The sequence below is a fragment of the Nothoprocta perdicaria genome, unplaced genomic scaffold (genome assembly GCF_003342845.1).
Source record: "Nothoprocta perdicaria isolate Ctin4 unplaced genomic scaffold, notPer1 scaffold_21, whole genome shotgun sequence".
Taxonomy (NCBI): Eukaryota; Metazoa; Chordata; class Aves; order Tinamiformes; family Tinamidae; genus Nothoprocta; species Nothoprocta perdicaria.
This window is the reverse complement of record NW_020455316.1, coordinates 3,295,005-3,307,941: the sequence shown is the minus strand read 5'-3', so window position 1 is coordinate 3,307,941 and position 12,937 is coordinate 3,295,005.

The window sequence follows — 12,937 nt, the reverse complement described above, 5'->3', positions numbered from 1 at the left end:
CTTGCAGATATTTATCTATAAGCCAGCTAGCTTCTAGCTGAGTTTATATTGACCTCCTTGCCAGTATAAAAATGTGACTTCGGATTTAACTTCATTGATCTGAAACTCTGTGAGTGCTGTGGCATCATTCTTACATCTCTTACAATATTTGGTGGAGACTATTTTCATTTGCCATCTTGCAGGAATTTTATAATGATTTTATCACTAAGACTTAACCCCTTCCCATAACGACATTCAAAAGTATGAGTTCAAAATGCATAACTTAATGTAATTAAACTTGGATTTCAGTCCCCAGCCCTTTTTATATCCTTCTTTAAAAAAAAAAAATGAAAACACAGGCAAAGACACAATGGGTGGTAGGAGAAGAGTCTCTCTAAAGTTTTTTTTTTAATTCTCTTCAGCCTGACTTAGTCCCGTGGGTTTCTTTGCTGAATGAGTTAAGAATATGGGTTAATACTCTGATGAATGTTTTCTGAGCCTAAAAACTTTCTCTTCTCCTTTTGAGAGTTTATTTGGGGAAGATACACTCCAGACCTTTGGCCAACTTGCATTTCTGTTACAAAAAGTTATGCATCCATTTGAACACCTGAGCTCGCTCTCTACAGCATTGCTTTCCCTGGAATCTGTGTAGTCTGCAATTGCCTTTTCTTCTTTAATCCCAGCACACTAGAATTTCTTCCTCTTTTATTTCAGACTGTGCTGAATAGGTCAGACTCTGCTAAGCATTTCAATCCCTTGATGCCATATTCTAGGTTTAAATTATTTCAGCTCCGGATATTTCTTAACACCAATTTGGGATCTGCAGCTTTTCAAGGCTGATGCAAACATCTGCTCTTCTGCAGCATGCTTGTTTGAATACAAGTATCAGTGGCACAGCAGTGACCTTGGTCTCTACTTAGTCTGTCTATCAAATGCTCAAACTCCCAGGAGTCTGTTTTGTTCTGCTCATGAATAGTGGATCCCCTCACTTTGTATCTGGTTGTTTGCACAGAAAAAGCGCTTTCCCAGGGGACCCATTAGCCTTGTTTCCACAGTATGGCACTTCTCACTTTTCTGGGCAGTTTACACATGCCCTTACATGCCCTTTGCTCTCGCACAAGACTGAACAACGATCTCCAATGCCTTCCAGCATGCTACCCGCTCCTTGCTGCTGAGTACCTTCTATTTTCCATGCCATGTCACTGCTTGTAAGAAAATTTGGCAGCCTAGAAACCTTTTCTGCTTTACTGTGCTTTTCCAGAGCTGCTGATTCAGAAGTTATTCTTATTGCATTGTGCAAAAGCTGTAGGAACATACTCCAAGTAAGGCAATGCGTGGACGATGCATGGAGGGCCATGCACGATGTTAGACTGAGACTGCAGAGCTAAGGTCCCTATGCTGGTCTTAAATATCATCTGTGCCCTCCTGAAATCGAACTGTTCTTGCAGCCCAAAGGTTGTTCCGCACTCAAGTCTTTTCAAAGAGACCCTTGGAGCTGCTTTATGTGTTGCCTATACCATAGCTGGGATATATGTACAGGAATGCAGTCTTTGGCCTTAGCCTTGAGGTGAGCATGTTACTGAGATGTAAGCACCTTCCTCAAGAAGCTCCCATCGCTGCATGTTTCTGGTGAAGGGGGCCCAGTGCCTTACATCACCTACACAGCAGAAGTAAGTGACCACAAGCTCTCTGCAATATAGAATAAAACTCCCCCAGCCACCTTCATTTGCAACAAAAGCAGACACAGAGCCATCCATCAACTACAGAAACAAACAAACGAACAGCAAAGCAGCGGAGAGCATCAGCATTGCTGCCAGCTGGAGCTGAGCAGGTAGGCACAAACACACAACTCTCTTCCATGTTGGCTCAGCACAGCAGGACCAGTGCCCTCCATCTCTCAGCTACCTGGTTATTCAAGGCTCTTTTGTGGCCAGACTCAAGACCGATGCTTGTGACTTAGACCCTATCACTGCAGCAAAGCAACTCGCTTGTGCAGCACACAGAATAGAGCAGCAACCGAAGAGATACTGCACCCAAATCTATCAAAGTTATTCCTCAATTACTCATCTCTCCCTCTGTGGCTTGAAAGGCCAGCTTTCTGTGATAGGAGCTGATAAGTTCTTCAGCCTCTCTCAAACATAAATCTCTCCTAAGCTCAAGAAGCTGAGTTTTGACAAATCTGTGATCAGAACTGAGATTAATTCCCTGTAACTTTTCTAATCTAAACTAATCTTTTAAATCAGGAATACTTCTGTTTTGCTTTGGATGGAGTTATGTGACCTGGAAACAAAACGTTGAAGATGAATCCCATGATTTGCTGACACCTTCAATATTCATGTTTATGCATTCAAAATTTGTCTTCTCAAAAGTAATTTTCTTCTAAAACTGCTAATGCGTTATGATAACTGTTGGTCATTCAATGCTGTCATTTTCCTCGGTTTGCTGGGAGTGCTATGTGTCATGTAAAGTTTATACAGTATGTTCTTTAAAAGGTGTAAGTGTTGTTTCATTATTACAGGGAGTTTGGAGAAACAACATGGCTGAGAAAATTAGCTCAGAATAGCCTCTAGAGATTTATGCAGTGCAAGGATTTTGTGATCTCCTTTTGATGAGATTCATTAATAGTGTTGTGTGCTTTGTTATGCCTCCATCCCTGCCTACTGATCCTGAACCACAATATTGGAGAAAGGTTACAGTGCTTGGAGACTAGTGTTTTTACAGAAGCCAATGAATCCAATTTGGATCTCTCATAGGCCTGCTCAGCAGCTGCTGTTCTTGTAGGTTTGTTGGTGCAGAGCATCAATCAAAGTTCTTTCAGTGTGTGTAGCTCACCCCAGCAAAGATGCTCTGCTCCTGTTTAGTTTATTACAGACTTCTCATCTTCCCAGTGAAATACAGTGCTGGGTCAATACAACCACACCCATACAGGCTGCTGGACATACAGGGATTTGAGGCTTCTTTTCCAGGAAGAAATCCTGGTTTTGGAAATCCTGTCTATAAAGCATGCAATAAATGCGGCCACTACTTTTGTCTGCAACCATTCCTCTTAAAATTCTTCCCTAGAAATACAGAGAAATATTGATTATTTGGTGAAAAATAAAAAGACATAAACTAGTTTTTAAAATAGCTTAAAACAAATTCACAGAAAAAAATATCTAAAATATAAATAGGAGAAAAGTGGATAATACAGTCTTTTTAAAAGATATGATGGTTAAATGAACAGGCAGCAAAATATTTCTCTTGATATTTGACTAGCTTAATACTTTGCAACTCTGTTATTTCCCGTTTACTGAAACATTGGAATCTGCTATTGATGTTTACAGCTGCTGGCTACAGAGTAAGGGGGTCACCCTCTCAGAGCGGATGTTCATTATTAAGACAAAGCTGAACTCAAGGGTTTTTGTGCATTTTATTTTATTTTATTTTATTTTATTTTATTTTATTTTATTTTATTTTATTTTATTTTATTTTATTTTATTTTATTTTACTATCCACATCCTTCTAGCTTCTGAAAGAAGACTCTGCTATAGCATTTTAGGGAAGAAGTTCTAGACACTGAGAAGACCACTCCATTAGTATCACATAGTTTTCAGACATCTACAAAGCTCACTCTAAATTCCTCAGTTCTTTTCAACAGCACTTTTTGCACTACCTGTTCATAAATGGCTTCCATACCAATAGCACTCCTAGTCTTCAAAATATTATTGAGAAATGGGAACATTCCTTTAGAATATCAGTCCAAATTTTTTGCATTATTTCTGAGAGAAGTACATTTGCATCTAACTCATAATACTGGAATGGTGATTAGAAGTTTAAAGTAAATTTAAGCTATTAAAATTGAAAAACAATAAAACTGTTCTAGCAGTACAACATTTCATAGGTTAAAGCCCACACTTTAAATATTACTATAACATTAAATCAACCAGACACACTACAGAAAAAGCTCATTTAGCTCTGGAGTTATCAACAATAAACCATTAGTGCTTTCTGCTCAAGGCAAATGAGAGAACTGAGACAAGAGTCTTCGTATACTGAGTAATTTCTCAGGAAAACAAGAAGGATCAAGTTGGTAGTCAAGTCAACTTGACAAGTTTAGAGGATGTCAGGCCTTGAGATACTCAGTTGCTCAATGCATATAGGCAACTTGTGTAATATTGCAATTATATTAAAAAGGCTAATCTGAAATCATCCAAAGTCAAAGTCAATAACTCTTCTGAGTTGCATATATAATATGGGTCAGAGTTAGGAGAAGCCTGCATCCTGGCCACATGGAAAGTTAGCTTTAACTGCTATCACTGCTATCACTAGAAACATCATAAAAGATCCAAACATAAAAGTTTGGCAGAACAAGAGCTAATTTTCATTAGCTCTGTGCAAGAAGGCTATCTCTGTGTGTTTTTCTATATGGGATACTAAGAAAAAATGTCATCCTACATCCTCTGAGTCTATCACTATCTCACTATCACTGTCAAAATCATACTGGAAATTAAAGATACGGTTTTCTATATTAGACTAGTGCATTGTTTGATCATCTTTCTTCTGAACTCCATGTTTGTACATCAAGGACATGATCCAAGGCCACTAGATTTGATACAGTCACATAGACTTCAGTGGGATGGGGATCAAACTCCTTACAAATATCGCAATCAATTTTTAATGTCCTGCATGGCATTAGGATATGTAGGCCCTGGATTTATTTTTAGTTAAGTAATTATCTGTTTTAATTCTCCAAAATTCATGTAATTAAAACCATAAAGCTTTTGAGTGATGTACAAAAGGTTCATAAATACACTATTTGTGTCCGTCTAAAATAATTGGTATGGCTTGGAGTACAGAAAATAATTAGTTTTCTTTATACCTTTCCAATGAATAGTCAGTGCTTGCACAGAGGTTTTCTTTATTCTGCACTAATAGCCAAAGAACTTTACCAATTTGTTCATAGTCAAAAGTGTCCTAACACTGTTGTGCCCTGCAGTGAAATGTAATAACATGTCTAGAGTTTCAGATTGCCAGCTGATGTGAAGCTGTAGTTGGAACATAATAAAATTCTGTGATTAGAAAACCTCTTCTGCCTTTTTTTTTTAAATAGAAATCAATTGAATTGGGAGGCATGTAAGTTTCTTTCAGTGGACTTTTTGTCACCCAGCAGTGAATTACAGTAACAGCTGCTTTAGAGGATGCCACTTACTGCACACTGCTTTGATCTGCTGGCCGCTCATAACGGCTTCTCTCCTATACTCATGATCCAGAAAAAGCAGAAATCTGCTAGTACTAAATATCTCAGAGTCATGTTGTCATTAAAACTGCATCTGGGATAGATTTGATCCTTTGAAGAATATACAGAAATACTGTGATAATAGCAGCTGGGGAAAGACACTTTTTTCTCATATTGCCTTTATTTTCTTATCATAATAAATGTTAATAATGCTTTATATACCCAGCCTTTTTTTTTTTTTTTTTTTAACATCTGTGAATAAGTAAGTATTCCTTTGCCCTTATATCTTGGAAAGGTCTACTAAAACTTAGGATAACAGAGTGAAACAATTATATGGAGGCAATTTTACTTGCTAGAGCTGATTGCCATGGCCGAGTTTAGGATGGTCCCTTTTTAGATCTTCTGAGTTTGCTGTGTTGGAATGCACAGTACCAAGCCACAAAAACTTTTCATTGTAATATGTGCTTAAGAATGCAGAGATATTAGAGCTGGATGTTGAGAAAGGAATGTTTTAAAAATGCGTGCATCAATTTTTTTCAAGTGCAGGCATTTTGTGGTTTTTTTTTTTCAGAATTCAGCTCTGTGGTCAATACTGATCTCTTCAAAAGCAGAATATTTCCCTAATGCTTGCAGATAACTTTAACTGAAAATTTCTAGGAGTACTTGCAATGCTTGAGGAAAAGACGTGTTTTTTTCTCTACCCAGTAGGTTCATGGAGTTCAATAATGGACAGGAGCCAGGTCACGGTCTGGTAATTTAAACAAGAATAATCATAAGCACAGAGAGCCTTGCCTAGTGGAAAATGACAGTGCAGATATACAAATTTCAAGGATTCTCATATCAAAACTCCCTATTGAGACATGAAGATTTGGGGCTGTGATATGTTTCAAGGAGTTCACCAAACTCAGAGTATAGATTGGCAGCTTGAAGAAAGGAAAGTTAATTAATTTCTGTAATAGCTATGACCGTATGAAGGTCAGGAGCACCCTTAGCTCCAGTAACCATGAAATGATGGAGTTCAGGATGCTGAGGGAAGGGAACAAGGTCAACAGCAGGATCACAGCCCTGGACTTCAGGAGAGCAGATTTTGGCCTGCTCAGGAATCTGCTTGGAAAAAGCCTATGGGAGACAATCCTGCTTATAAGAGGGGTCCAGGAGAGCTGATTGATATTCAAGGATCTCTTCCTTCAGGTTCAAGAAGGGTTCATCCCCACAAGTGGGAAATCAAAGAAAAGTGGCAGGAGATTTGCAATGGATGAACAAGATACTCCTGGCTAAATCCAAGCAAAAGTGGAAAGTACGCAAGGGGAGGAAGCAGGAACAGGTGACTCAGAAGTGATACAGGGGCACTCAGTGTGCAGGGGTGCAATCAGAAAAGCCAAAGCTCATCTGGAGCTGAATCGGATGTGATACGTGAAGAGTAACAAGAAAGGCTCCTACAAGTACATACCAGCCAAAGACTAGGAAAAATGAAGGCCCACTGCTGCAGGGGGTCCTGGTGACCAAACACATGGAAAAAGCTGAAAATACCAGTGTAGAAATACCTTCTTGAGCTTAGCGTTTACTGGTTAAGACTGGCCTTTAGGGACTACAGATGCAGGGGGGAAGTCTGGAGCAATGAAGACTTACTCTTGTCAGAGGAGGATAGGATAGCGAATGTCTAAGCAAAGTGGACATAAACGAATCCATGGCACCTTATGGGAGGCATCTCCAGTACTGAGGAAGCTGGCTGATGACATTGCAATCTCACTCTTTTTAATCTTTGAAAGGTCATAGGAATTGAGGAAGTTTATTGGGGACTGCAGGAAAATAAATATCATTCCTATTTTCAAGAAGAGCAAGAAGAATGATCTAGGGGACCACCGGCTAGCCAGCCTCTGCTCGATCCCTGGAAAAGAGATTTAGCAAATTCTGTCACGTGAGGGAGGGAGCATGTCATGAATTTGGGTGTGAAAATACTTAAAACAATTTAAACTAAATAGGGACTCTGGAAAGTGTTAAAACAACAGTCATATTAAATCGCCATGAATGTGAAAATATATTCTGTATGAACAGTCACCGTCTGTTTCTTTTTTTCTGGTTCCTCTTCACACATGAAGACAGAGTTATAAATTCTCATAGGATCTCCAAAGAAAGGCTCAGTGACAGTGTGCAGTAAGCCACAAATGCCACTTCATTCAGATCAGCATGCCTAGCAGGCTCTTTCTGAGTACAGGAAATCTGACAGCTGACAGGACATACCGAGGTATAAAGGTATATGAGTCAGCACGTTTCTTGCTCCTTCCAAGAAAAAGGATTTCATAAAGTCTTTTTTTTTTCAGGAGTGCTTTTTTTCCTGCCTTTGCTGGTGCACACTTTCATAGTACTGACCTGCATGTGTCTAATTAAGCAGGAAACATATGTAAATGAAATCGCCAACACAGTGATTTTTTCAATTCTAGGCAAAAACAAAACCTTCAAGGCAAAAGCACCTGGTAACTGAGAAACTAGCTTTTAGACCAGTGCTTTGCTCTAACCCAGGGCCTTTCCTCTAGCAGCAGCAAGCGGCACTTGCTTCAGAGCAAGGAACGAGGTACCTTCTTGTAAGCAGGTTAGGAGTGGCTCATTCGCAGCGGAGATTTGATCTTAGTTGTCCTCTTTTCCTCTACTCCTGATAGAGCCTGCCCTATGACATGAAGCTAGAGGCTGTATTTTTCCAATCCCTCTCTCCTAACTCCCAGGATCTTTTAAATATCCCTATAATTACACAACTAGATATGTGTGCTATTCAGTTCAATTTGGCATGTTTCTAGGTTCTTGGCCTTAGAGCTGTAGAGAGACACCCATTCTAATTGCACTTGTGCAAGAGCATTCTTCTTCACGAGCTTTCTTTTGTCTACTTAGCAGTTGCCTTGCATATTCTTTGTTTTTGTATTAAGAAAAAGAAAGAAAAAGAAAGGAATTACTGAAAAACTGGTTTTAATTTTAGGCTAATCTTAGAAGGAAGAATCTTTTATTCCAACAGAACTGGCTTTACAAAGAACTATAGGAAAAAAACATGTAGTGTTTGGACACAATGGCCTAAAAATAATGTAATTTCTGCTAGCATATGAAGAATAGCATCTTTTTTTATTTTAACTTCTTTAAGGTAAGACTCTCAGGCATATAAATAAAAGTATGGAAAATTATTAAATAATGACAATGCTGTAAGCTCCTATAGCTAAGTCACAAAGAAAATTACTCTTTTGATTTAAGTGAAGAAGGAAAAGCAGATTGGAAGGCATCAAGAAAGGAAAAGAGAAAGTCTTTTCTCTGAGTGCATTTCCATCCTACAAGGAAGTGATATGGTGCTATTAACTTCAGAAGTCTTGTTTTAATAGCACTGTGGGATTTAGAGACCCTTCCTGTTGCTGGAAGGTGGAATAAAAAATAAGTATTTCACCAAGAAAAGCCCTGAGAAAATTCAGCATAATTTCAATTAGATGTTTCTTAAAAGTGTGAACATATTTTCTTTTCCTGAAGAAAAGAGTCTCTTGGAACCAGAAGTGACCTCTCGAGACTCAATTGAGGCCCAAAGGACTATCTGTTAAAACATATGAATCAGAACTGCATTTTCTATGTTTCTAACACAAAAGTCAAAAAGCATCTTCTAATTCTACCTTCCCTTACGCCACTACTTCCCTCACTCAAATGTTCTTTCTTTGTCTGTGTGGGATTTTCCCGAAGTGATTAAGAAGCTACAAGCTTCAGTTCATTCAATGCTTAACCTCTTGGTACTCCGGTGTGGCAGAAATGTTTGCTCCTGGGCTGAGGAGGGAGGAAAGATCCAGCTGTGCCCAGGACAGCTGCTTCTGGCCTGACAATTTCAACCTGGAGGAGCTGCTGCTGTTTTGGGGAGAACCAGGAGAGAAGGCTGGGGGTAAAACTCACAGTTTTCTCCTACTGAGTTTATGAATCTTTCTGCCTCTAGGGTGATCATGTCCTCTAGGTTATTGAATGGATTATAATAAATCCTGGTCCCACCCAACAAGGCTGAGGCTGGCCCTAGGAAGTTTGTCTTAAATGTTACGTTGTCCTAAATGTCCTTAGCTTAGCGTGTGCTGTTTGGGGGTTACCACCAGGGATGGGGAAATTCAGTCAGTTTTCTCTGACTCTTCTTTAGGACAGATGCTGCTTCCCATTCAGATTTGACTTGGCCTTTTCTCCTTTTCTGTGCCTACTAAGTGTCTGTGCTTACAGCTGGCCTTGTAAAGCAAAACACTGTGTGCTTTGTAGCATCCCTGCACTCAGTTCACAGCTTGCTTGCTTGTATCACTTTAACCTCTTTAATGAGTCAGTGCTTGTCTTGTAAAAACAAAACAAAACAAACCACAGTCTGTAGATGCAATTGTTCCTGAGTGCAAATTTTAGAGGAACTGTCTATTCTTGAGCACACGTTATTGCAATGTCAGTACCAGTGACATGTAGTGAACTGCCATGGATTGCCAGGGAATCACTTTTTTACTTTTCTGCAGAGGTGGCTGGTCTGCCAGATTCAGTAATTGTTTGGTTTATATGAATACCTTCCTTTGATCATTTAACTACAGAGCCTATAACTGTTTTTTTTCTTAATTTTGTGGATTGCATGGAGGAACATACTGTAGAATGTCATTAGTAAGCACTCGAAAGAATTCCCTTCTAAATAATATCTATTACCACTGAAATAGGAAGTTGCTTTTGCTACATCTTGGGCCATTAATTTTGTTTTGCCAGAAAGCTGGAATTGGCTTAGGACATGTGGGAAAAAGCATTCACAAGTAATTAATGTGGTTGTGTGTTCAAAACTTAACTGCATATAATGTATTTGTAATGCACTCTGTAATAAAGTATATATAAAGTATAAATATAGTATATATAAAGTATATATATATATATAAAGTATATATAAAGTATATATAAAGTATAAAGCACTTTGGGTTTTTTTTGCATAGAAATGACTAAATAAGCAACTAAGCACTCCATAGAAACTGAGTGGACAAGAAAAGAGTTTCGTCATTCTATAGGAAAAAAACACAGATATGTAATTTGAGTTGTAATAAAACTTAGTATAATTTAATGTTCTACCAATATGTCCTACAAGGAACACAGCTGATAAATGTTCAACTCCGTATTTTTGATCTGAAGCCATGACTTATTTCAGATGAACATTACTTCTTGAAATATCTTTTCTTGTCCAAGAAGAAGGATCTGATGTGACAAATTTTCTTATGAACTACTGGGATTCTGGCTTTAGACAGGGTAACTTTTCTTCCAGCTGAATTATTTCTGAGATTTTAGTCATACTGAGCAAAAAGAAATTATTTCCAGATAAATAATGAATTTTGTGACTGCACCAGGCAATCCATCGATCTAGAGGTCTATGGCCTGACAACAGAGCTCAGTGGAGAGTGTTATTAATTTCTCTGTGTTGTTAAATTGCTTATTGATGTTGTCCAAATTGAAGAATCCGGGTTTTAAATAGTCATAATAAATAAGTAAATATTACATACATTTTTAAATGCAAATTATATAAAACCAGATTTAGTGCTGATGAAGTGGTAGATTTTCAGGCAAGAATTGGCAGAGTCTCAACAACTTCCACAGAGTTATCTTAGCAGGGAATTTGTGCAATGATTCCACTTTAAGAGATACATGAAGCAAAAAATATGAAATGTTGCTTGCAGTCGAAACACTAGCCCCTAAACAGAAATATGAACAATTTAGAGATCCAAATGCAGAAAATCCTGCATAAAGAAGATAAAGAAGAAAGATGAAGATAAAGAAGAAGATGAAGAAGAAGATGAAGATGAAGATGAAGATGAAGAAGAAGAAGAAGAAGAAGAAGAAGAAGAAGAAGAAGAAGAAGAAGAAATAAAAAAGAGGGAATTGACAGAGAGACTAGTGGAATGAGAGATATGAGGAAAGTATTTCTCTAACTCATTTCTACTGCCTCCTAAAATAGCTTCAAATTCAGTCAAGGAACAACAAAAAGGCATTTGAAACCTGAGTAAATGATTGCACAGAGATAAAGCAAGCCACAGCTGAGGGAAGGAGTCTACTGGAATAAAGCGAGGGGGAAAAAAGTGGAGTTATGGAGAGTAAAAATGTTTACTGAAGAATAATGTATGGAGAGCTGAAGCTAAGATAAGATAAAGAACAAGTCTGAGCTCTCCAAGGTGATAATGAAATCGGCTGTTAGTGATGAATAAAGGCAAGGCCATTGCTAGAATAAATCCCAATAGACGAAGAGCATTTGAGATGCTCCTGCCTTCTGTTTGCCTTGGCTTCCAGGGCTTTGCATTAGTAAAGGTGGTGATCTCAACTAAAGAAAGAAATTCTCAGAATAAAGACTCGGGTCCTGGCAGTCATTACTAGGTGCTGACTCACATTAAACCGGGATCCTTCATGGAAAGTACAGGAGCTTTAATTGGATGACAGTGTAATTGGTTTCTGTGTGTGTGTATAAGATGCTCAGGGTGGCATATGCCAGCTCTAGTATGCCAGTATAATGTACTTAATGTACTTAAGAGCTTGGCCCATGGAATGAAGAACTGAAGACGACATTTGTGATCATCAATCCTCTGCTATAATGTAATGTTACCTATGTGTGTGTGTGCTTGTATGAGCCAGGCATTTATAGTAACTGACCACATAAACCTATGTGTAGGTAGAGTGACTCAAATGGCCATTCTACTCTGAAAGAATGTTGAGTTTTTTTTCTTCAATGCTAGATCTTTCTCTTAACGTCAGGGTTTGGTTTTTTTTTTTTTTTCTCAAGACCTGTAAACTGATAATGAGGTGGTGACTTTCACACACTTTTTTGAAAACGTGATCTGCATGTGAATAAGAAACATTCTAGTAACTGGTTTCACCTCTCTTACTGTTCATCATCTGTCACGTCATTGTTCCTCATGTGATGATGTCAACGGTGTCAAATGTCCAAGCTGATGCCACTAGCATGGGGGCACCATCCGCTCATGAAGAATGACCTTAGAGCAAAGCTCCCTCAGCTCTTGAATTTGTTTCTTTTTATGTTTCTGATTTCTTCTGGCAACGATATCAAGGAAAATATCAAGGAATAGAAGGTGCTGTTTACTTCAACATGGAAAGAGATATTCTATTGACACCACCCACCAGGTGAGGGGGGAGCTGCAGCCTGCCCTGGCTAAGCTGGTCAAAATGCCAAGTGCAAAAACGGAATGGAAAATGGAAACCACTAGGCAATCTCACTGAAGGCACAGAAATCAAATCAGGATTTCAGGCTTTCTATCCATATTGTGCAACCAAATTGGAATGATAGTTTTATTTGAGAGCAGAAACAGTTGATACAAATGTGCAAGTTGGGACTTGCTCAATGTACGCAATCCTTTCAGACCTATAAAAGAAATCTGCTTTCTTTGACTAGCATGAGACAGCCTAGTTCCCTTAAATTGTCTATGTTTGGTTATCCTAGAGCTGGGCAGAGCTTTTTTGGAAAGCTCTGTCCCTAAGACAGGCAGCCTTGGATGGGCAAGGGATAGCATGGGGCTGAATTTGGGGGCCAGTAGGCAGTACTTCATATGGCCAGATGTTACTGGTAGATGCTCACATGCCATGGCCATGAGGGCTGTATAAGACACCTTTCTGGGTTTCCATTTTCAACAGAAACCAAACGTTGGAACTGTTTGCTGAATCACCTCCCTCTGCCTGCCCAGAGAGCTCCTGTGTCTGCCAGAGGAATAGCAGCCTCTGACAACATCACTCCTT